Source organism: Porites lutea, chromosome 3, assembly GCF_958299795.1.
Source record: "Porites lutea chromosome 3, jaPorLute2.1, whole genome shotgun sequence".
Taxonomy (NCBI): Eukaryota; Metazoa; Cnidaria; class Anthozoa; order Scleractinia; family Poritidae; genus Porites; species Porites lutea.
The window spans coordinates 37362126-37384329 of NC_133203.1; the positions used below are offsets into that span (position 1 = coordinate 37362126).

Here is a 22204-nt window from a genome sequence, read left to right on the forward strand (position 1 = left end):
AGGGTATCTTTGAGGCCTGCACCGAGATCATAACCACTTAGGACTTTTCCACATAGTAAGTCTGCATGGCAATAATTGTCAAGGTGTGTGTTGTGTTTGCACAAAGTCGAGTATGCCTGGTGATTCCTGAAAGGGTGAGGAACAATTGCCCCAGTGAACTGGGGTCGCTCTTGTTCTGGTTGAAGCATTATGTGAAGCACCTTTGGATGTATGCAATAATAGTGGGGGTTAGTCCTTTGACCTTTCCTTAATGTGCATATAAATTTCACCCAAGAGTTCTAGTTGAGTGGTTAATGTCACTAAACTCCTTGATCTCATAATTGACGATTGTCTTAAGGTAGCTCTCAATGGTGGTGTCATTGTCGCCCACATTGGAAGAATACAGGAAGATAACTTGATTAAGCCGTGAAGTGTACAAAATAAACAAAACTGAGCTGAAGCAGCTTCCCTGCAGGACACCACAGCTCAAATTAAAATCATCCGAAGACCAGTTGTTGATATGAACACTTTGCTTTCGAGCAGATAGATGAGGCAAACCAATCATGGGCAGAACCGATGATTCCAAAATTATTTTCAAGGACATAGAGAAGAATTTTGTGATCGATGGTGTCAAAAGCTGTAGTCAGGTCTAATAGCACTAGAGGTGTTATTTCCTGACTATCCATAGACATGAGAATACCAGTCTAAACTTTAAGCAAAAAGCATTTTTTTAACAATGGAACATCCATTCAAAATGCACCCTTAAATTAGTACAAAAATTACCCATAACTAGAAAATGACTCGAGAGCAAAAGATATTTTTGAGTTTTATTACGTGTTTGCCTTGTTTTTTATGATAAGGGAAAGCTAATCAAACAAACTTTTCTTTATTAAATTCGAAATAAATCAAACATTTTAAATTAGTATAAATTGCTGTTTGTGTCAGAAAACGCAACAAATTAGTGAGAATTGTAATAAATAAAACTTCATGAAAGTAAAAAAGACATGATGGAGCTTTCACCCTTTCTCTTTGCTAACTTCCTTGAGGATGTTGCCCAGTATTGCAAATGTGTCAAATCGAAAATTTTTGCTGTTCCTTTTCATACTGCTGGTCAGCCTTCATCATCCTCTCTATGAAGGCCTTTGTTCCTTTGTTTGGAATGCACAAGGAAAGACAGCAATGTCGGCTCATCCACACCTGAGGCACAATAATTGGTCTTCTTTCTGTTACTTTTTTGGCTGTTTTTCCTTGTGTTCTTCCTTGCTTCTTTGGTGTTTTGTGACTCGCCGGCGGCTTTTTGTTCTTCCTTTGTTTTTGAAGAACGTCAGTTTGGACAACACCAGTGGATCGTCATTTACTGGTTCATCACCATTAACATGCTGCTGCTAAAGTGCCTGGCATGTTCTAGTAGTGTAATGGTTGTGTGCTTGAAGTGGCTGACAGTGTGCTTATTGTTTAACCAAATTGTCAGGTAAAACTCTGGCTTAGCAAGGAAACCTGGACTCAAAGTGCCAACAGTTACATGAAAAAATAAGACATTGTTGACCTTTTTGTCCCTTTTTTACATCCATTTGTTATGACATATTAAGATAATTAGTTAATTGCAGAAGATCTTGGCAAGTTCTACTAAGCTTTTAAAGGGAGTTTTCCAGTGATAGTGTGCTAGTAAATTTGGTGTGAACTACCACTTAGTAGAAATACATGCAAAAAACCTTACAATTCTACGTTTTTGTATTACGTGATATCAAATAGTTACTGGTACTTAAAAGAATCCACAGCATCTTATGCTTGTAGAGAAAAGGTCTTCTCTGATCTTTGATGCCCAATGAACACCTTGTAATTGTGACCTTGGGCTTTCTTTGGAGCCTTTAAGTTTTTATAATGGAGTGAAGGTATTTTAGTGTGTCTGGAATCTGTAGAGCACTTCAAGTTGTGTCTTTTGTGTACTGGAACATGGAATTTTTAGTTGGGGAATCCTGCAGTACTTATGGTGGTAGAGCCCACTACTAATGGTGGATGGAGGCATAAGATCTAGGAGGTTGCTGGTACTGGTTGGGGTTTGACATTTGTCTTTGTTCGAACAATTGAATCAAATCGGTCGTCATCTTTGCATTTTTGGGTGCTGTTGAAGATGTGCCTCTTTTTTTTTTTTTGTGGCAGTCATTCAACAAAAAATTCACCATGGTGGACACTTACCTGTGTCCACTTAAACTCTGTGTCAGGGCCTATGGGACTTTGACTGACTTCAGTGTATTTTAGGGATTACTGAACAGTGCTCTCACCACCAAGTGATGGCAAGCTACAGGAAAACAAATCATTACCCAATTTCAAGGCCTATTCCATTAATTTGTCAGTCTCTAGACTTAACTCCATCACAGCCAGTGTGACCTTGCTCAGTTGGGTTTTGGTGGTTTTCTCGTGGAAGGGCTGCAATGTGTTCCGTAGTTAAAGCATGGTCCCTGTCCTTGTTTAAAGGTTACCTTTCTTCTTGTAGCATCTTGAGCCTTACATTAAGCATTATTCAAGAAAGACAGGTGGCATCAATATTTATGAAAATCTATTTTATTTTTTGCAATCTGCCTTGATATCCTACAGCTACGTTTTTACTAAATTAACCGAGAAGAGTGTCACTTCACAAGTATAAACACAGTGATTGCAACGTTTTCTTGTGAATAACAAAAATGTAAAGTGAGACTGATTTTTGTACGGATTAACTAGAAGTTTTGTTTGTTAGTAAATTACCAAAATAGGCGACTTCAATTGAAACCACCTAATTCTAATTCTAAAAATCCAGATGGTCTTAACTGCAATGTAAGCACAATTTTTCCATTTTGAAAATGTAGAGGTATTGGCCCAAAGAACCGAATGTATATGATTGGTGTTTTCTTGATCACAGGGTCCCAGGACCTATGGACATAATTAATATATGCTGAACTTGGTGAAGCAGTAAAGTCTTGAGCCTTCTTCATTGTTGGGTAATTCCAGACAAGTAGTGTCTACAAAGCACACATGTTTATAGTACCCAGGGAAAAATTTACTTTGCTGGATCGAGCGTCACTGGAAGAGCCGGCTGTGGCAGGCTCCCCGTTGTCATTTGAGTTTTCATCGAAAGCAACGCAAAGAGCTACTAAGGGCTGCTAACCCGCAGCAGCTTGGGGCACCTTTAGCTTCACCGGCCGGTACGACCACCCCCAGCAGATGGTATAAGCACACCACCTGACATAGGACAAGCCCACCGAACAAGAAGAGAGCACCATTGTCTCACTCACAATAGCTGGGCAAGATCACAGCCCAAAATAAATGAGCCATATGACTGATGTTAAAGTCTGGCTAGGCAGATGTAAGTAGCCTGAGGGCCTATGGCCGCTGGCTAGCGGCGGCAATGTGAATGCCGTCCCGCCATAAAATCCATGGGCAGTATAAGGCCCACACGTATGTAGGGCCTTCCGCCCTACTGTGCCTCATTTTCCAGATGTAAAAGCAGACTTCCGCTCAAAAGAGCATATGAAGGGACATAGCCCTGATGTTGAATATGTGTGTGATAGGCACAATCATCAAGCAAGGCAGACAAGGGCCTGCGAAGTGCGGCTGTGTAGACTAGGGGCAGCACGCACCAGCCAGCTAATAACGACTCCCGCCGCGAGAAGGCAGCACCCTATGGAGAATCAATGATGTTTTTTTCTTGTTATCAAGCAATGTAACAAATGTGGATGATGCACACTTTTGACCTCAAAGTCAATATTGGATAATGTAAACGACTTAAAACACTCATTTTCGCGAAAAACGCCTATGGTAGAGTCAATACATGTCTGTAAACTTCTTTCAAATCGAATTTGAAAAATGGTAGTAACCATGTAAACTACCACAATGGACATTTTGTAATGTCTGTGACATTCCTACATTTTTTCTTTTGTTAATCATTTGTGTAATTGATTTTTAAGTCATCTCCTACATAGCTAAACATTGATTAAAAACTACCTGCTAAAGACAAAGCTCTTGTAAACTGGAAGATTCAAGCGATAACTGAAATAACATTTTTCACAGTTATGACACTGATTTAACTGGAGTAAAAAGACTTAATGCTTAAAAGCAGGGGTCAGAAAATATCTCATCTGTACACATGCCATACCTAATTGACTTTCTATAAGCAAAAAAGGTTTCTAATAGCCTTGTAAAGATTCACTTTGTCATGAATTGCCCCTGTGCTCCCCATAAATCCATGACAATTTATTTAACTACAGAAATGAATTAATCACAAACAAGGATTCGTCTCACTATTAAACTCGCTCTCTCCTGATTACTAAGTAAAAGTACTGTAGCCGTGAGCTGTGTATAAAAGATGATACTATTTGAATTTCAACAACTGCAATACTTACAAAATCTCCTTCGGAAAAGCTAATTGCTGTTTAATTATTTTGTTTCTTTTCCTATGTGTCAATCTAAACCACTGAAGCACTAATTGATCCAATCTCCAACACTCTCCCACCATAAAGCTCCTCTTGAGGTATATGTCTCCCAAATATCAACTTCACATAATTGTTCATGACTTTACACTAAAGAAAATGAAATGAAAGAAAGTGTTCTTTTAGTCTTGCCCCTGTAGAGCAATGGTCTTAATGTTGCCTGCTGCTGCTCTGCAGCAAGGTCAGAAGACTTTTGCCTCAGTATTCGTCATTACAGGGCAGTGTTGTCACAACTCAATTCCATGAGGAAGAGATGTTGAATGGCCCTTTATCTATTTCCCCTCGCGGTTTCTAATTGAACGGCTCCAATAATGCCATCATGCTGTAAACAAATGACTTCCCCTTCATGTCTCTTTGATGGTACTAGTTAGCCACTAATTCTGATTCTTCCTATACAATTTGATGAGTATTTCATCTACCACTTTGTTTTCAAATTTGTTTCCTTTTTTGAACAGCTTGCTAAAGTGGAAATTGAAGTGGTCCAATAATAAAACTCTAAGCTGTAACAGGACCAAAAGGGACATCTGACTGGTGAAAAAAAAAACCCTGGTGGAGTTTGAGACAGCTTTTTTGGAGGCATTTCTTGGATTTAGGTGCCTGTTGACCGGATTTTGGGTTTCGGTGATCATGGAACACCTGGCTACCAGATATTTTGCAAACGGGCAGGTGAAATACCACAAACATATTGTACTTTCTCGCTCCTGGGTCTCATCAGGCTTGTTTGCAATTGAAGGTTACTGCTTGATGTCTTTTGTCTGGTCTACTCAAAACTCCATCCTTCCCAGCATCAGCATCCTTTGCAACCCTTTTAAAAGTATAAACCGAAGTTGCAACCTTGGACAACTCTTTTACAGATAGTTTCAGCAAACTGTAAACCATAGTGCAATGCTCAGACATGAGGGTCTGTGAAAGTTAAATTTCTGTAAAGAAGAGTTGGAGAGTATCTTTTTTTGGTGCATAGTGACTGCTTGATTGACAGAAAAATCAATGTTACCAGAAGATTTTGGTTGATGATGATGTAGATGATGTAGGTATCAGGTGCTATTTCCTGGGTATACCTTAGGAGAATTGGATTCTGACCAGTTTCCTCTGCCAACAATTTAAATTAAGACTAACTAAGACAAGACTTGAGACTGGGATGGGCCAAAAGTTTCTGGATCTTTATTAACCAAGGGAAAGCGAGCGAACCAGAAACTACCCCCCCCCCCTAGGAATATGGGGGGGAAAGACTGCTCGCTCGATTACAGAATGATAGCTTGGTATAAGGTTCACAGAATTAAAGGTACAATAGACAAAGATTGATTCATGCGCCAGGTTAACAAGTATCAAATTGACAGCTGATATTCTACAATCTTAATTAAATCTTTTGACAAGTCAAAACAAACAAATTAACACTAACAACTAAAGACAAGTCTTGAGACTGGGATGGGGCAAAAGTTTCTGGATCTTTATTAACCAAGGGAAAGTGAGCAAACAAGAAATAAAAACCCCAAACCCGAATAAAAGAAGGAGATAATATTAATAAGAATAAAAATCGGATGTTGGTGAACTAGCGATTTGCTAGTTTAGTGGTGATAGCGTTCAAAAGGGCTAGTTTTTTGGAAGATGATAAAGTAAGATAAACTAAGGAGGCGTCACTTCTCCAATCTCCTTGAGCCTTGATAAACTCGATGGGAGCTCCGCAATTGAAGGCGAAGGTGGCACCCTCTTTCCTGAAACCGTGTGATGAAAAATGCGAGAGATCCTCACCAATAGACGAAACGCAACACCTGAGAAACAAATTGAAATGCTGGGCTAAGAAGGGCGTGAAACCAGAACCGTGTTGTGCTAAGAAAACCGGAGAATCGGAAGAGGCAGGAATCAAACTGAAATAAGTTTTAAGTGTTTCGTACTTGGTCTTTCCAAGAAACGACCATTGTCGTTGCACCTCAAATTGTAGGATGAAGGCTGTTGAATATTAATTAAATCTGAAAGGTACTTAGGTGATAGGCCATGCAAAATTTAAAAGTTATCAAGAGTATCTTATAATGTATCCTGGAGCGCACTGGTAACCAGTGTAATTCTGCGAGTAGAGGTGTTATATGACAGAACTTGTGTGCGCGATATATAAGTCTTAGATTTGCATTCATAACATGTTGCAGTTTCATAGTCTGATATACTACTGATAAAAGCATGAACTAATTTCTCAGTTGATTCTCTGGATAAATATTTCCTAATATGACGTATATTGTGTAAATAATAGAAAGCGCTGCTACAAGTCTTTGTAATGTGAGTTCCCATATCTAGATGCATATCGAACCATGTGCCTAAACTGTGGGCAGAGGCTACAGGAGAGACTTCAGTCTGGTATATTTTCCAGTTCCAGTAAAACAATCATGTCTATATAATAAATTGAAATAATCATGATATTGGATTAAGGGGAACCATACCTGGAGGTTAGCGTAAGTGTAAGGACTGCAGTTTCTTTCGCACCACATGTCCTTGTGGTTCTTGAAGTGAAATTTGTCGCACACCATTACCATTTGTGACATTTTCTTGGCTGTGATAGTAAGCTGGTTTCTTGTTAGGTTTTGCGTGAATTTCTTGAAGTGGCATGTATCATCATAGCAAATAGTGTCCTTAAAATTTGGAAAGATGATTAATAACTTAGGTAATTGTAAATGAAATGGAATTTGGATAACTTTTGTAATTATTAAAATAGAACAGGTAACTTTTGTGTCTCACGGGTGGAATGTATTTGTAAGTTTGATCAGCTCTTCTGGTATGTTGGTATGACATAAGGAACTACTCTGAATGGTTATGAGATTAATAGTATCATTTCTGGTTGTCTGAAGTCTCTTTTATAACACTCATAAAGGTATTTACATAGTTCGTAACACTTGTTTGAAATAAGTTGAAAGTATGAACAGGTTACCATACCAATGTCTTGCATTACTGGAGACTGAATAAACTCGTGCAAATGTGCATAAACTTGTGTCTAGCTTTCTGTACGAAACAACTCCTTTACATCATCAACTACTGAGCATGGTTTGGCTACAGCAAGGATGCCTGGACGAACATGAGTTAAATACCAATAAAGTTAATTTATTGCCAGGCATGGTATTTTAGAGGTCAGTTATTACTATAACTGCAAGATAGTATGCATGCCTTGGATGTCTGGGAGGCATGTGTACATGAGAGCATTAAAACACAGTTGTGATATCAGATGTTTATAATTTATTATGCTGTGTGAGTAGTAATCATGCAAGGTGAGTTTGGAAAGGTTTTGAGTTAGAAACTCGGAAAGTTTTAAAGTGAGTTTCTAAGAAGGAAAGGATTTTTTTCCCTAAAAACAAGAATTCATTATGTGTACAAAACCTCTTGTACGACACTTTTCACAACTGATACATTTTGTTTTGTTTTAATCACTGCTATAAACAAAGAGTTTTGCTCCTTTTTCTTTTGTACGCATTGGATGATATAATTTTACTAAAGGGTTGGGAAAAGTCCTAGAATGCAATTAATTATAGAAACCCTCAATGTTGTTTGAGAACTGCATATCTGTCTTGAAATCTCCCTACATCTTTTTGTGTTTATATCAGTCTATGGGAACACTGGAAATGGTTTCTTTTGCATAACTGTCATTATTTCTTGTTTACCAGCTGTTCTGTGGTTCCTTGCTTTTTGTTTTCCTTTTTCTGTACCACACTGTATTTTCCTTTGGAGCTCATTTTGGTCTTGGATCATAATATCTTGCTCTGTTTCGATGGCAAATCCTGAACTGTAATAAAAGAAAGACAATGATATTAGGACATTCTTATAGTTGCAATTCGGAACTGGTAGTTTAATTTTTCAAGGATTTTGGTGAGTGACTGAAAGAATACTTCTGTTTTGATGGCAAATCCTGAACTCTAATAAGAGAAACACAAATGTTATTCGGACAATCTCATAGTTGCAATTTGGAACTGGTAGTTTAATTTTTCATGGATTTAGGTGTGTGAAAGAATACCCGAGACCAAACTGAAGTTATTGCTACTGGTACGAACATTTAAATTCTTAAGTAACATTTATATTAATTTACATTGTATTTTCGTGCGTGGGCATGTGTACCTTTGCAGTGCTGGGGTTTATCGAATGTTCACTTGCTTGGTTGGAGTTGTTGGTGTCTCTTGAAGTTTATATTCGAGACGTTTTTGTACGAACTCATTAACGCATCGCGCCTTAGTAAATGACATCCATTATAAGCATATAAACTGAGGATTCGCTTTTAGCCCTGACTTAATGTATATATCATTTCCGAAAAATGTGTACATTCCAGTTCTAAATCCACCATAATTTCTTTGATTGATGCAAACTACAAGGCAATGTGGTCCTTGGATGTAAATAACTACAGCTGAAATCTGAACATGCTGATTTCAAACATCAGAGAAGCTAGGAAAAAATAACATTGATGTGGCTAACAAGCCTGTCAAGTGGCATCATGATAATTTAAGCTGCACTTGTACTAGACACAAAGGTGTGAGTGATGTGAACATGCCACCATCAAAATGAAACATTATTTCATCAGTGAAAGATAGCATTAAGCATGTGTTAACCTCGTTCTTGCACGTTATAAATGACTCGTAATTAACAAATTAAGCTGCGTGGTATAAGAGAAACTACCATTTAAGTTTTATTTGTACAAATGACTTTAGTACCTCAGAGTAAAATTTATGCTTGTTTCAGCCAACAAAAACAGAGATGCCAGCCATTATCTTTTGATGATCACGCATCACTTTTCCAGAGATTGACTTTTATATCGTCAGTACAGAGCAATGCAAAGGAGTTTAATTGGAGAGGGTTACATAAACTAAACTTTGTGAAGTAACAGGAAAAAACTATGATAGTAATGAACATTAACCTGTTTCATCTGATAGTGTGAAGAAGCTGAGGACGTAAAAGACATATTGCTTTCAGTTGGATCCTCTCCACTCTTTAGAGATGTTTGCTTGTTTAGACTTACCCAGCAAGTCAGTGGTTTTGCTTCCACTCTTAGACCTGTTGCTAAAGGTATGCAGTTGTACTTTTTTTGTTTTTGTTACACTGGTCTTCTGATAACGTCTCATTAATTTGTCTGGTGCAGCAGTTCTTTTAGGCATAGTTTAGTTTAATAGTGCTTGTATGCCTTACAATTGACCGTTTAAAGCCTTCTGGACAAGTAACAGTCTTGGTAGATTATTCAGTGGTTTGCTCCTCACTATTATTACCTGACTGTTTTACTTAGTCATACACCGTGTACTCCAACGACCACCACATATCGTATAATCAGTCACTTGATGTTTATTGATACTAACATTTGTAGCAACTGAAGCAATTATATTATTCGATCTGAAACAGAGCAATACAGTTCGTCGTTACGCAGCTTATAATCTCTAGAACAATGATTTCACTGAGAAATACCTTAATTAGAAACTCTAATTTCACAATCATGCTTTACTCACTTCTGTGGTGGGTCATAGCTTAAAACAGGTTAGCCTTAAACTGGTTAGCTTGAATCTCTTGCACTGGTGAGCAATACCGGTTAGCAAAATACCTCTGATTGAAACCCGACAATGTATAAAACAGCATAAAATCTAGTAATCTCAAAATGGTAATCAATGTCCTTACTCTTTAACTAAATCAATGTTTGTAATCATGAGTTTATTTCCGGTTCTGTTAACGAAACACTGACCTCCTGCTGTTGCTTACAGAGGCTATTGTTTCACCTTCTCCCTTTTATACCAGGACTCCCTCTATTGAATCACTGGAGAGTGAGAGTCATATTTCTCGTTATTTTAAGATTACTTTTGGCTAAACATCTACAGATAAATAGAAAAATGAAATATAACTAATCTTATATAAAAATCTTATCATGTTTAAGCAAGGCTGATGCCTAAGGAAATTTTTTGGGAGTCGGAACCACATTTCTAGGAGCCCACAAATCAATAAACTTAAAATTCATTATCACTGTTTGTCCTTTTGCTTTAAAGAATTGCCAAATTTTCCTCTACCTTCTTGGTCAAAATTGCAACTTCAGAGGCACCAAACTTATGTTTTCTGGGCTTGCGGTACCCCTTCCTGGAAGCCCTTTATTGCTTTTCGCCAGTACTGACAAGTGAATGTCCAGTGTATTATGGGATGCTAACCTTGAATTAGTTGCCATTAACCTGCAGTTAACTAACCTGTCTTTTAAGGTGTCTGCACCGGGAAATTTTGTTCTTAAGGTACTAAAAAATACCAAAATAAATTATGCTATGTCACCCAAAAGGTGTTAATTTAATTACCCCCTAGGGTGGGACGGAAAGAGAAAAATCGAAATTTCAGAAGAAGCCTTAGAGTTATTGTAAAGAATTGTAACAGAAATAGTAATGTAAGATAGAATAATTCTGTGTTGGACCATGACATAGCTCCAATTAATCCACCCTCTAGGGCCAATTTGCTATTTTGTAGTTTGATCCACATTTTGATATCAGTAACTCAGCTGTAGGGCAACTCTAACCTTTGGTCGAACTCGGATCTCTTCATTAACATGCTCGTTGTGTATTTGTTAAATTTTATGAAGTAGTAATAATCCAGTCCTCCAAAAAAGTGGTTCCCGTAAGTCATGGTAAATCAGTCACGCTGTAATTAATTCTTTTCCAGTGAAAAAAGCTTTATTTTTTTACTGCAATTTTGAATCACCGCTGTGTAAAATTCTCGCAGAAGCCCAAAAAAATGCTTTAATAACCTCTCTATAGTCCCCTTGGATTCTGATACGTGACTAGTTGCTAGGTGTGACGCAATTCTGGAGGGTCTGTTAGAGAGAGACTTTATTTATTTGTATCAGGGTAGCCCATTCTGACGCCTTCAGCACTGCTATCAATTAGCGCCCTGATAAAAATTAAAATCATAAAACTCATCAAAACTATACAATAATAAGATAGACTAATACAAGTAAACGCTTAGAAAACTTTGTCTTAAAATAAGGACTATAAACAGTTACAGTGAACATGAATAAAATCTTAAAAAGAAAAAAACATTAAAAGTGTAACCTATTAGAAATTCTACAACCGTTGTAATAAAAATAAAGTGTTTAGCCATGTCAGTTCGAACCCTTGGTAAGTGACACCTGTTCATTTGTCTAGAAACGCAAAATAGCTTTTAAGAATTGTGGGCAGTGTCCTTTAATGCATCTGTTAACGAAACATGGTTCTCTCGTCTATTTACCAGTTAAGATAATCTAAAGTTTTATCACTGTCACTTATTTTTGTATGTAGTGAAGGTCCGATCTCCATTTCTCCCATTTTTCCTTAATAGCATCTGAAACGGGTTCATCCCAGCAAGTGTTTTCTTTACACAGTTCTTGTAGAATTTTGTTGCCTTCTAATAGAACAGGGGCAACAAATCCCAATGTGCCAAAGATAGAGGTAATTGTGGATAGAATTCCTGTCTTTGTGCATGGTTTATCCTTGAGCATTATCTTAGAATTAAAAGAGTAATTTTCAATGCACCACTTTACTCCGTGCTCGTGCTCTCCTGGCAGAGGTCAAGATTTTTTATGTCTTCTCTATCTTCAGTCGGTATGCTGTTGATGACTTCTTTACCCTTAGATGGACTTGTGTAAATTGAAATCTCCTCTTCTGCACGTCTCCTTCATGTGTTTGATAAGCTTAACAGCTTCATCTACTGATGGTACGGACTTGAGCCATCGTCCCAGTGTTCTCCTTATCAGGCGGTAACCGGTAAAATTTACCGCCTGAAGTAACACTTCTTACCGCCTGCATCCGCTCGAAGGTTTACTAAAATTAAACAAGTTGTTTTAAAAAAATATGCAAGTTGTGATCCGATCCTATCCTCACAAGAAAATGAATGAATATATGGAAAAGTATAGCCTCCTAAGAACAAAACGTACGTATATACAGCCCAAAAAATAATGCACGTGCAAGAACTTCTTTTGCGTCCGCAAGCTGGCAACTTCATGTGGCTTTTTGCAAGGCGCTTGTGCTTGAATCCAGCAAGACGCAAGAACTTCTTCCGTCATTTTTACTTTCATAAATATATTTCATTGAAAGTTTTGCAGGCAAATTATTCAACAGGTCAGATCAAGGTCAAGTGAGGCGTTACGCTCAACGTTTGAGTCGTTTACATTTTCGTTTGGCAATTTTTTCGTTTGCATCATTTCTATCCTTTTCTAGTGATTTCTATTGTTTCTGACAGTTTTCGTTTGTTTCCCTTCTTTCAGTAGCTGTTTGAAGGAGTTTCACAAACGATCATCGGGTCATTTTGCGAGATTGCCGCAGACACGTGAAAATTTATTCTGACAATAAAATAGCTGTGCCACTTTCTGTATTTGTCAGCGGATCACTAATCTATACTTTAGGCACATGGTGTTTGAACATTCAAAACCCTAAAATTGTTTCGTTCTTGCTGGTTTACAATGACAGGGATGTATAGATAACAAGTGTAAACAAAAAAGATAAACTAAAAATACTTTCATGTTTTTTTAAAATGCACACTGCAGCTCGTTTTGCAAAGTAAGGATTAGTGAATTTTGAAACGGAATATATAAAATTATCTTGTGCAAAGGTAACCTTTTTAAAAGCAAGGAAATGTGTACAATTTCGATAAAAAAAGCAGCACTTCAAAAATAAGGAGCGATTGTAGTATGTTTCACAAAACTGAACGATTGAAGTGTTCACTTTGCGGAAAAAGCAGAGAAAGCTCTTCGCTTTCTCAGGGAACTTTTTACTTGTGTCCTTGCATGATTACCTTTTGCTGCCACAGAGTGAATTAATATCAAGGCTACAAAATGATGTAACAAAAAGGCGACAAACACCACAAACTTCTTTCAGGTGAACACTTATCAATAATTTGGTGCGCCTTCTTAATTAATTTTGTAGCTTCTTGTGGTGAAGATTTTTGACTTCTTTCGTTTCAAAGTTCTTCCGGGTAAACCACATAGGGTCCGCAAAAATATGGCACTTTCGTTTCTTGCGGTGGCTTGCATGTTCTTGTGGCGCAGTAACTTCTTATGCCACTTTTTGCACGTGCATTACTTTTGGGCTGTACTGTATATACCGCTTTCCTTTTTAGGGACATGCATTTTGGAAAGAGGACATTAAAGACATAGTAAAATTATTGGAATCAAACATTTTAATTTGTTGTCTAAAGATAACACGACAGCAGATTTGCGTAAAATAGGTCTTCAAATATGGGAAGAAAAAAATTTCCCAGTGAGGGCGGGGTCCATGTCCCTCACTCCACTGCCCCCCCCCCCCCCACCCCCACCCCCTTCCAAGAAAAATATACATTTTTTGCCTTACCGTCCATGAATGGTCCCTTACCTGCTGAGCTAAAATTTAGGGAGAACCCTGCGTCCACATAGAAGTCACCAGGAATAAGATTAGCTGCTGGAGAACCAATTTCCTTACCATTGTCGTTAGCAGTAACTTTTCAATGGAAATTTCAGCAGCCTGGTGAGGTTGTAGCTCTGAACCGATGTACAGTCATCTGATATTCTTTAGGTTCCTTCGAAGTGTTGCCATTTTGTTTCCCTACAAGAGAAAGTGTAAGAGGTTTCCACATTCTTCATTGACTTTCACTTGATGGAACATCTCTTCAACGTCACACATGTAGGCAATAACCTCTTTAAGAAATCTGCATAGGACGCCAGTCAGATTGTTGGTTATGTCCAGTCCCAGTTGCAAGTGGTTATTCAACAAATTTCCTTCAAGCTCAGTGGAACAATTAAAGACAACTTGTAGCTTGTTTGGCTTCTTCGAGTGGGATATACCATACTTGCTTATTACCTTCCTCTTCTTTAAGGACCGGGGCTTCCTCAGCCTAATCATTTTAAATGACAGTATTCATGAAGCTGACTTGGTCCTTTTTATACTTAACATGAGAAGCAAATCTTCTTTTAAGTCCTTGAGTCGACGGAAGGTCATTTCTCTGTTGCTTGGTAACCCAACGTTCAGATCCTTTAGAGGTAATGGTATATCATAATGTCCATCTTCTGTGTGACCTATGCCTTTGGTGACGATCTTCATAAATCTTTGATTGTCCTAGGGAGGTACTTCATACAATACAGTACCCTTTATTTAACGTGGTCAATGTTCTTAGCTAATTAGCTCGAGGATGTGTTTTCCTCTAAGATTATAATTAGTTGATCGTTCATGCAATAGCTCTCCTATTCCTCTAGGGACTTTATACCCATGGGTAGCTTTGTAAACACCGGTGGCCATTTTAACAGTTCTTTGATTAAGTGGGGACAGCAGGTTTAGTTGTCTTGGCAACGTCTCATACGTGGTTGACTTGTCACAGGTCACAAAGCGAAGGGCACATTCATTGATTTTTTCAAGTTTGGCGCAACCTCTTTTACCACAGTGATGCCACGACTCTGAGTAGTAATAGAAAAGCGGTGCAATGAAAGCACGATATATATATCTATCCTCAATTCAAAAGGCAATATTTACTTGAAACGATTGAGAACAGCAACCTGTTGACTAACTTTACGAGAGATTTTATGAATCTGTCCCTCAAACTTAAGCTTCTATCGATAGTGACGCCAAGGAGTTCCATTTCGTCTTGACTAGGGATAACGGTTCCTTCACAGGTCAACACAGGATTTCTCTCTTCCTTCCAAAAGTAATTGCTTGATATTTTGAATGATTTCTTTTCATTTGATTGAATTCATCGTTTGTATTTCTTTCAAAGAAGTCTAATTCAAGCGTTTTCTTTACTTAGAAGGGGGTCAAGATCTCCTTGGTTTGAGCATCAATCGCAATCTTCATGTGAAAGCCTTTGGGCTCTCCTATTTGTTGAGTGACAATCCGGTTACAGGTGGACTTGTTTTCTTCAAATTCATCCGGCAGGTCTATGACCGGTGTAACTGGTCCAATAATAATATTCCTCATCTAAGTAGGGTTTGAATAGCGTTTGGATTGTCAGCCTTTCCTGTTATCACCTCTTGCGCCCTGAGTGCTTGAGGAGTAGGGGACCCCGGTCTAGTGGGGTTGGTTTCTTTTGTTTTCACACTCTGGGGGACGCAAAACAAAAGAAACCTACCCCACTAGACCGGGGTCCCCCACTCCATGTAAACAGGGTCTAAGTTGTCCTCTATGTGGGCTGGAATCTCTGTCCCTCCTGGGATAATCCATTGAGTCGCTGCTAAGCGTTGTGGGTTCCTACACCAGCAGAGTGTTAATTCTTTGTTGATATGCGATGGCAGCGCTGAGTTCTGTTTGCCTTTCTTGCAATTTGATCAGTTCTGTAGTCACACTTTTATTTAGGCTATACGAATCTTTGTTCTGACCTTTTTTCAGCCTTCATGCTTTTTTTCAAGTCTGCTGAGGTCGACAGCTGTCTGTGACAGGCTTAATTTTGGCAGTAATGGTGAACGTCTGTGGTAATTTCATTTTCTTTGGTTAAGATTTTTTCAGTGCGTTTTCTTCTGCCTTGGCAAATCAAATTTTGTTCATTAATTGCAGTTTCTGCGTTTCATGTTCTTCTAGAAATTGCCTTTCAAGTTTTAGCTTTCCTTTCCTGGTCCTTGCTTCTATCCTATGGGACCTAGCCAAAATCCCAGAGATGTTTGATTTCTTTGAGCGGCTTGTATTCTTATTTTACGGGCTGATGATGTAAAGTAGGCTGGTATAGAGACGACTAGCTTTAATCCCATTGACCAGTTGCAAGAATCGTCATCAAGCCTTAAACTGAAAGTTAAATAAAATATGAAGAATAAGCTGCTTAAGAAACAACTCTAGTTACGAGAATCTAATCACACGTGGTAGTTATGTACTTGACTCAGACAAAGCACTTGACAACAAAATTGAAAGAAATTTCTAATGTCATAACCGATTTGAGCGACCTGAATGCCTAAAACTAGGGGAAACAGCAATTTTATGTGGTATTGAACAAAAGGAATGGAATCAGTCGTTCTTAATATCTAAGGTTCCTTTGTTGACCTGTTATGTTGTTGAAATTGGGAATGGAAACGTACCTACAAGTATTTCCGAGCTATTGACAGCACGTAACTCCAATTATAGCGGAGCTCTCGTGCGCATAGCGCGCCAGTAGAGCACCATCGGTAACAAAATAAAGTAATCTACCCATGCGAGAAAATTTGGTAATCGCGTGACCGTACACCGCCTGCCTGCCCGAGAGACCATCCGTCCGCACCACAGGCACACCAATGTAAAATAACTCAATCAACAGGTATGGCAACCGAAATTTGGCGGGATATCGCATAGCCACCGGCATCTTGTAAAGCAGAGACAACAAAAGAGTCCGTAAAGACAAAAACGGAAAGCGGAAATTTGTTCTGTATCCGTGTTCATCCGCGTTGTCTAAAGTATTAAGTTTAGATAAATTGTCATGTCCACAAATTTGGAATAAAGAGCAAGAGAAGAACAGAAAAAGGGAAAGTGGGCGGCAGGCCAGCGAAGCTCAATGAGAAAAAGGGCGACGGAGATTTTAAAAAAAATTTGTAGTGGTGGTAACAAAATGAGAAATGCTAGCAGCCACAAATAATGCAAGGTGAAAAAGAGCGGCAGTGGAAAAAAGTGAATGAGAACATTTACGACATTTCCTCCATACAACGTGTAACTAAGAAGTTTCTGGAAGTTTTACGTTGTAGTTGTGCAAAATAACAGCAGAGAAATGTACGTAAAAAGGGTGCTGCACGTGGAAACTGGCTTTTTTGCTAATTAGACCTATTGTTTTTCACCATTCTCCTACGTTGCATGCCTTCGCCGTTTAGCATTACTATACAGTATTTTATATTTTATTTGAACAAACTATAAATATTATCGAGAGCTTCACTTTTAGCCCTGGCTAAATCTATATATTAATTTACGTGGTGATGCTATTTTAAAATTACCTAAAGTAAATTCAACAAAGTATGGGATCAAGTCATGGAGATACCAGGCTGCCCGACTATGGAACACTATTCCAAATAATAATATTTAAGAAATATTGGTGGTTACCGCAGTTTTAAACGTGGACTCACTCTTAGTATTTAGGTATCATATAGTTTTTATGTACATAGTTTCCATGTACTATGTCATTTTAAACACTTTTATATAGTTGTATGTTTATTGACCCTTGTTCACAATTTAACCTGGTTTTCTTAGTACATAAGTTTTAATAATTTTATAATTTTACATATCGTTTTAAACACTTCTATATAGTTTTTAGGCTTGTTTTTAGTTTTGTGACTGACCTGTAAACTAGCTTTATAGCTAAGTGTTAGTCACGTTAATAAAGTATGTATGTATGTACCATTACATGTAAACGTTTACTTACTACAGGAGAGGGAGAGTTTAGCACCAAAGTATCAAAGTACAACAACATCTGTCACGTACTTTTTGTACTTGAACAGATACTGAGAGATGCATCCATAAATCCGTCCTTGGAAACAGGTACATTCAAAATTAGAATGTATTTCTAGCAACAAAGAATTGACTTAAGGATCTCTCTGATTAAGTAAATCAGAGTTTGTGAGGAGCTCCATTTGACTTCGTGAAATAGTTTAAGTGTTTTAATTATCCTAGTGCATTAGGAAACAAATGCCTTATAGTAAAACATGTCCAGATTATTTTACATTGTTAAATTACGCACTAAAAAGGACAAATGTGTTTAGCAAAATCTAGGGGCAACAGGCAGAGTGATACTAGGCACCTTAACCTTAATGCTGGGATGATGACTTTTTAAACTTAACAGTAGTTTATACATATTTCTGACAAAATTAGTTGCCTGATACTGTAATTTTTAACCTTTTCCTCATAATTTTACTTCCTCTGTATATATTATCTTTTTTTCTTTGTGCAGTTCAGGAAATCCACCGCCAACTCAACAGTGCACTTCTTCACATATCTCAAGCCTTTCCAGTGTTTTCTCATTTCCTGTGGAGATTGCAAGTTTTTCTTATTCAACTTTGTCCTATTTCTAAGCCTCTGAAATAAGGCCAGAATACATATGAACTGAACCAACAGTTTGAGATCCTATTATGGAGGAATCTTGTTTCAAACTGTAAGCTAAAGTATTTCTGAAGACTTTTTTAAAATAAATTAAATGTATAAAAAGGTTTCCATGCCATGTCTTGTATTACTGGTGACTGGATAAGTTCATGGAAATGCGCATAACCCTGGGACTTGCTTTCTGCACCAAAGAATTCTTTTACATCCACCACTATTTAGCAAGGTGTAGCTATGTGTAGCAGTGCGTTCACAACTGCAAGGATCATTCTTCTTCATTGGGAAAACGTACACTAATGATAATCTGTTATTCTTCACAAAACTAACGGATAGCTAACGTTTTTTCTAACACTTTAACATTTTGCCCAAACGCTCTAACAGTTTGTCGAAACCCTCTAACGATTTTGTCTAAACACTTAAGCGATTTCATCTAACACTCTAACGGATTATTTTTATGATCTAACGGTTGGTCCATCTAACGTTTTACTTTTACTTGAAAGATGATTGTGAAAATTACTAGTGATCAAATCGAAGGAAGTTTTATAGACTTTCGGGCAAATCAATCGCAATTGTCAACAGGTCGACCCGTGTTTCTCTGGGAAAGAATCCAGAAGTAAAACATTGATGGAGAGAAACACTCTAAGTAAACTGTTCCTTTCAAGTGCATTTATCTGAACAGGAAAGTCAAATTTATCTCCATTATGTGCAATTAGTACAATCCTGGCTGAGTGAGAGTAGTGTTCAAGATAGGTGCAAAAATCTGTTAGACCCCGTGTCTGTGATATGGCTGCCAATTCAGTCCCCCTCCCTATCAACGTTTTTCGGCCATTTCGAAAGTCTACGCTAATACCGTGGACCTGCGTCGCCGCCTGATTGATAATTTGATGTTCTGGGAAAAGGTTTTAAGAAAATGACTCAGTTTCCACATTCGATGGGGAGCATGAGATTTGAAGTATTTTAGACTTCCAGAGGCCCCGTTGTCTCTAAGTCCATTGACAAGAAGAGGTTGTGTGGAGAGGTAGGTAATTCGGGTATCGTTCCATTATTCAATTTAGGAAGGGGCTCTGTGAAATCTTTAAACTCCTCCTTAGTAAGACTTGCTTCAAGATCAGTCATAGTTGCATTAGTAACAACATAGTTTTTGTCCGTTTGCTGCAATTCAATACTGCTTTGATATGTCACTCCCTCGCGTGCTACGACTGAATTTTTCCTTAGATTCCTTTTCTTTCGGAAGTTTCTTCTTACCCTTTTAAACTCCTTAGTCGTTTTCCTTTCGGCATTCCGCTTCCTTTGGCTTTCCATTTTTCTAGTATTCTCTTCTGTAACAGACATACGTGACAAACCCATTTTTTCTGTGGCAAGTGTGACATAGCTATGCGCTTCGTTGAACTGGGTGATTCCTGCTGTGGTTCAAAAGTCGCTACTTTCAGACCCTCCGTAGTGCCTGATTTTTGGGGCTTTAGAACCAACCACGCTGTTAATGCATTCATTACGCTGTGACGAGCCACAAGGGGCTAGCTTCTTTGCTGATTCCTCAGACATAAATGGCCAAAGAGCATCTTCAAGCACCGCGCACAGGTCTTCGCCCTTCAAATCCTTCCCCCAAAGATGTCCGTGCTTATAACCTTTTGGATCTTTTTTGTAACCACACCAGGATGCGCTGCACTTATTGTGATCTCCAAATGCGTGAGGTACTATGGTGGAAAATCCTTCCATTAACAGCAATGGCTGGCCGTTGTTTTGGTTAACGCAATAAGTGAAGAACCTCTGAAGGTAGGATATAATATTCGGTGTCAACCCTTTCGCCTTCCCCCGTGTTCCTAGCGCTCAACTTGCATGATTTACGTCTCCATTTCTCGATATCGTAGGTAACTAGCGCTTTACGATGACTTTCTCTTTTGGCGCTGTCATCATCTCCCACATAAGTAGTGTAAGCTACACCACTGCTCAATGCACCAGAAAACAACTCGACAGCTACGTTAGCCTCCATGCTTTTGGAGGATCCTTGGTGGTTTTTGCAGCAATCATGTGCGACTGCCTCCTGATTCTTTTTTTGGGCTTCAGCACAAACCCGACAAATTGTATTACGAGTGGCATAGCTGATAACTTTACCGGTCTGCAAGCCTACTGCTGTTCCTACTCCTGACGAGGAATCATGACTACAGCCTCTTTTTCTCCAACCCATGTCGTACGACACACCCACTTTTACGACTTCTTCCCCAGTTGACGATAATCTCTTCTCTTCATCGTTAAATCGTTGACAAGACTCCCTGGCCACTTCTTCTACTGCCTTTCCACTCTCTCGCTTGCGGTTTTTGAAGTTACTTGAAGACACAGACGATATTCCAATCGTTGAAAGTAGTCCCGAGTAGTGCGCATGTCCTATTCCAGAATGAAGTGCGCCTAGACCTGCGCAAGAATTCATGTCAAAAGTTGGGGGACCTCTTTTTCCCGTTCGATGATGTTCTGCTGGGCGAAGAATATTAATGTGATCACAGCGGGCACATTTTACTTTCATGACTGGGCACACTCCTTCGTTGCCAACGTTGCAACTGTTACTCAAATCTAGGGGTCCTTCGTGACAATTCATACATTCCTCCAAAGCGGTTGTTAACATTTCCAGATTCACCACGTAAGACTGATTCATATTTGGAACTTTATGATATGGCAAGGCAGATCTTAAGGTCGGTCCCTGGGGAACAAAGGCTGCTGATTTATTTTCACTGGAATCAACATTAACTCGATCCCTCCAGCGATATTCTCTCTTAGATTTAAACTGCTCATTTCTCAATAGTCTGCTTCGGTAATTGTGAGGGAAATCATCATTTTTGTTGGGAAGATTCTTCTCACCATTCTGCCGAAAAATAATATTGGAATTTGGAGATGACTCGCAAATTTTATTTCTTTTTCTTTTCTGTGCCACATTAAGAAAAGACACTATAAACACACTAAATAAATGGAATGAAGCCATACCTGCGTTTCACCATCACTTGAACTAGACTTTTTTCTTCTACTGTTGTTTAGCAGAGGTAGCTCCTTTTCTTTTTCTGGACTCAGAGACTACTGGCATGGCTGCATCAGACAGCGTTATAGCGTGACATTCAGTGCATAATATTACTTCATTTCTTTACCTGGTTATTAGCATATCCCGGAGAGTTTTTCGGAAAGTAACCGAGGGTCCTTTTTGATTCAAATTCTGTTTTTTACTAGTTGTGTACGTGCAAATGGAACTTAAAAACAATGCCAGTGAATAATGAGGATGCTCACTTGTAAACTCAAATGTGTGGGAAAAATTACTTCTTTTTGAGGCCCTATTTAAAAGCCTTCCCTGTTTTCAATGTTCTTGAAACTTGCAGGGTATATTTATTGACAATTGATCTCGAGATTGTCAAGTTTATAAAAAAATTTATCGAGCGGTTTTTGGAATAATGCGAAATTGGTAGGCTTGGACCAAATTACATATACAAACTGTAACAAAAGCAGCTGAATGCGGGTGAATAAAATTCTTCTTTCTCGCGATCGCCCACAGCAATTCCCTTCTTTTTTTGTACGCAGATTTCAATGGTATCAATGCACTGAGAGGAAGCCGCGTTTCCAAAGCTCATCATTTTCTTAAAATATTAGCTAATTTTGTGGATAGCTTGCTATTTCACTGTTTTTGATTCTTAAAACTTCGTTTTAAAATATTTCCAAAACACTCTCATGGAATTTGTTTAAACTTTGCCATAATTGAGGCAATTATGGCTGAATAAAACGATTTCTTGCATACATCAACTGTATTTACGAAACATAAACATGATGAACAAACTA

General features: G+C 38.4%; 1 long non-coding RNA gene across 1 annotated transcript; it reads left to right on the forward strand.

Annotated features, from left to right (window-relative positions):
• Positions 1-9336: 9336 nt before the first annotated feature.
• On the forward strand, positions 9337-18491 carry LOC140929698 (uncharacterized). The gene is made up of 3 exons (XR_012164770.1): positions 9337-9470; positions 17729-17839; positions 18249-18491. It is a non-coding gene; the product is annotated as an uncharacterized lncRNA (long non-coding RNA).
• The last annotated feature ends 3713 nt before the right edge of the window (positions 18492-22204 follow it).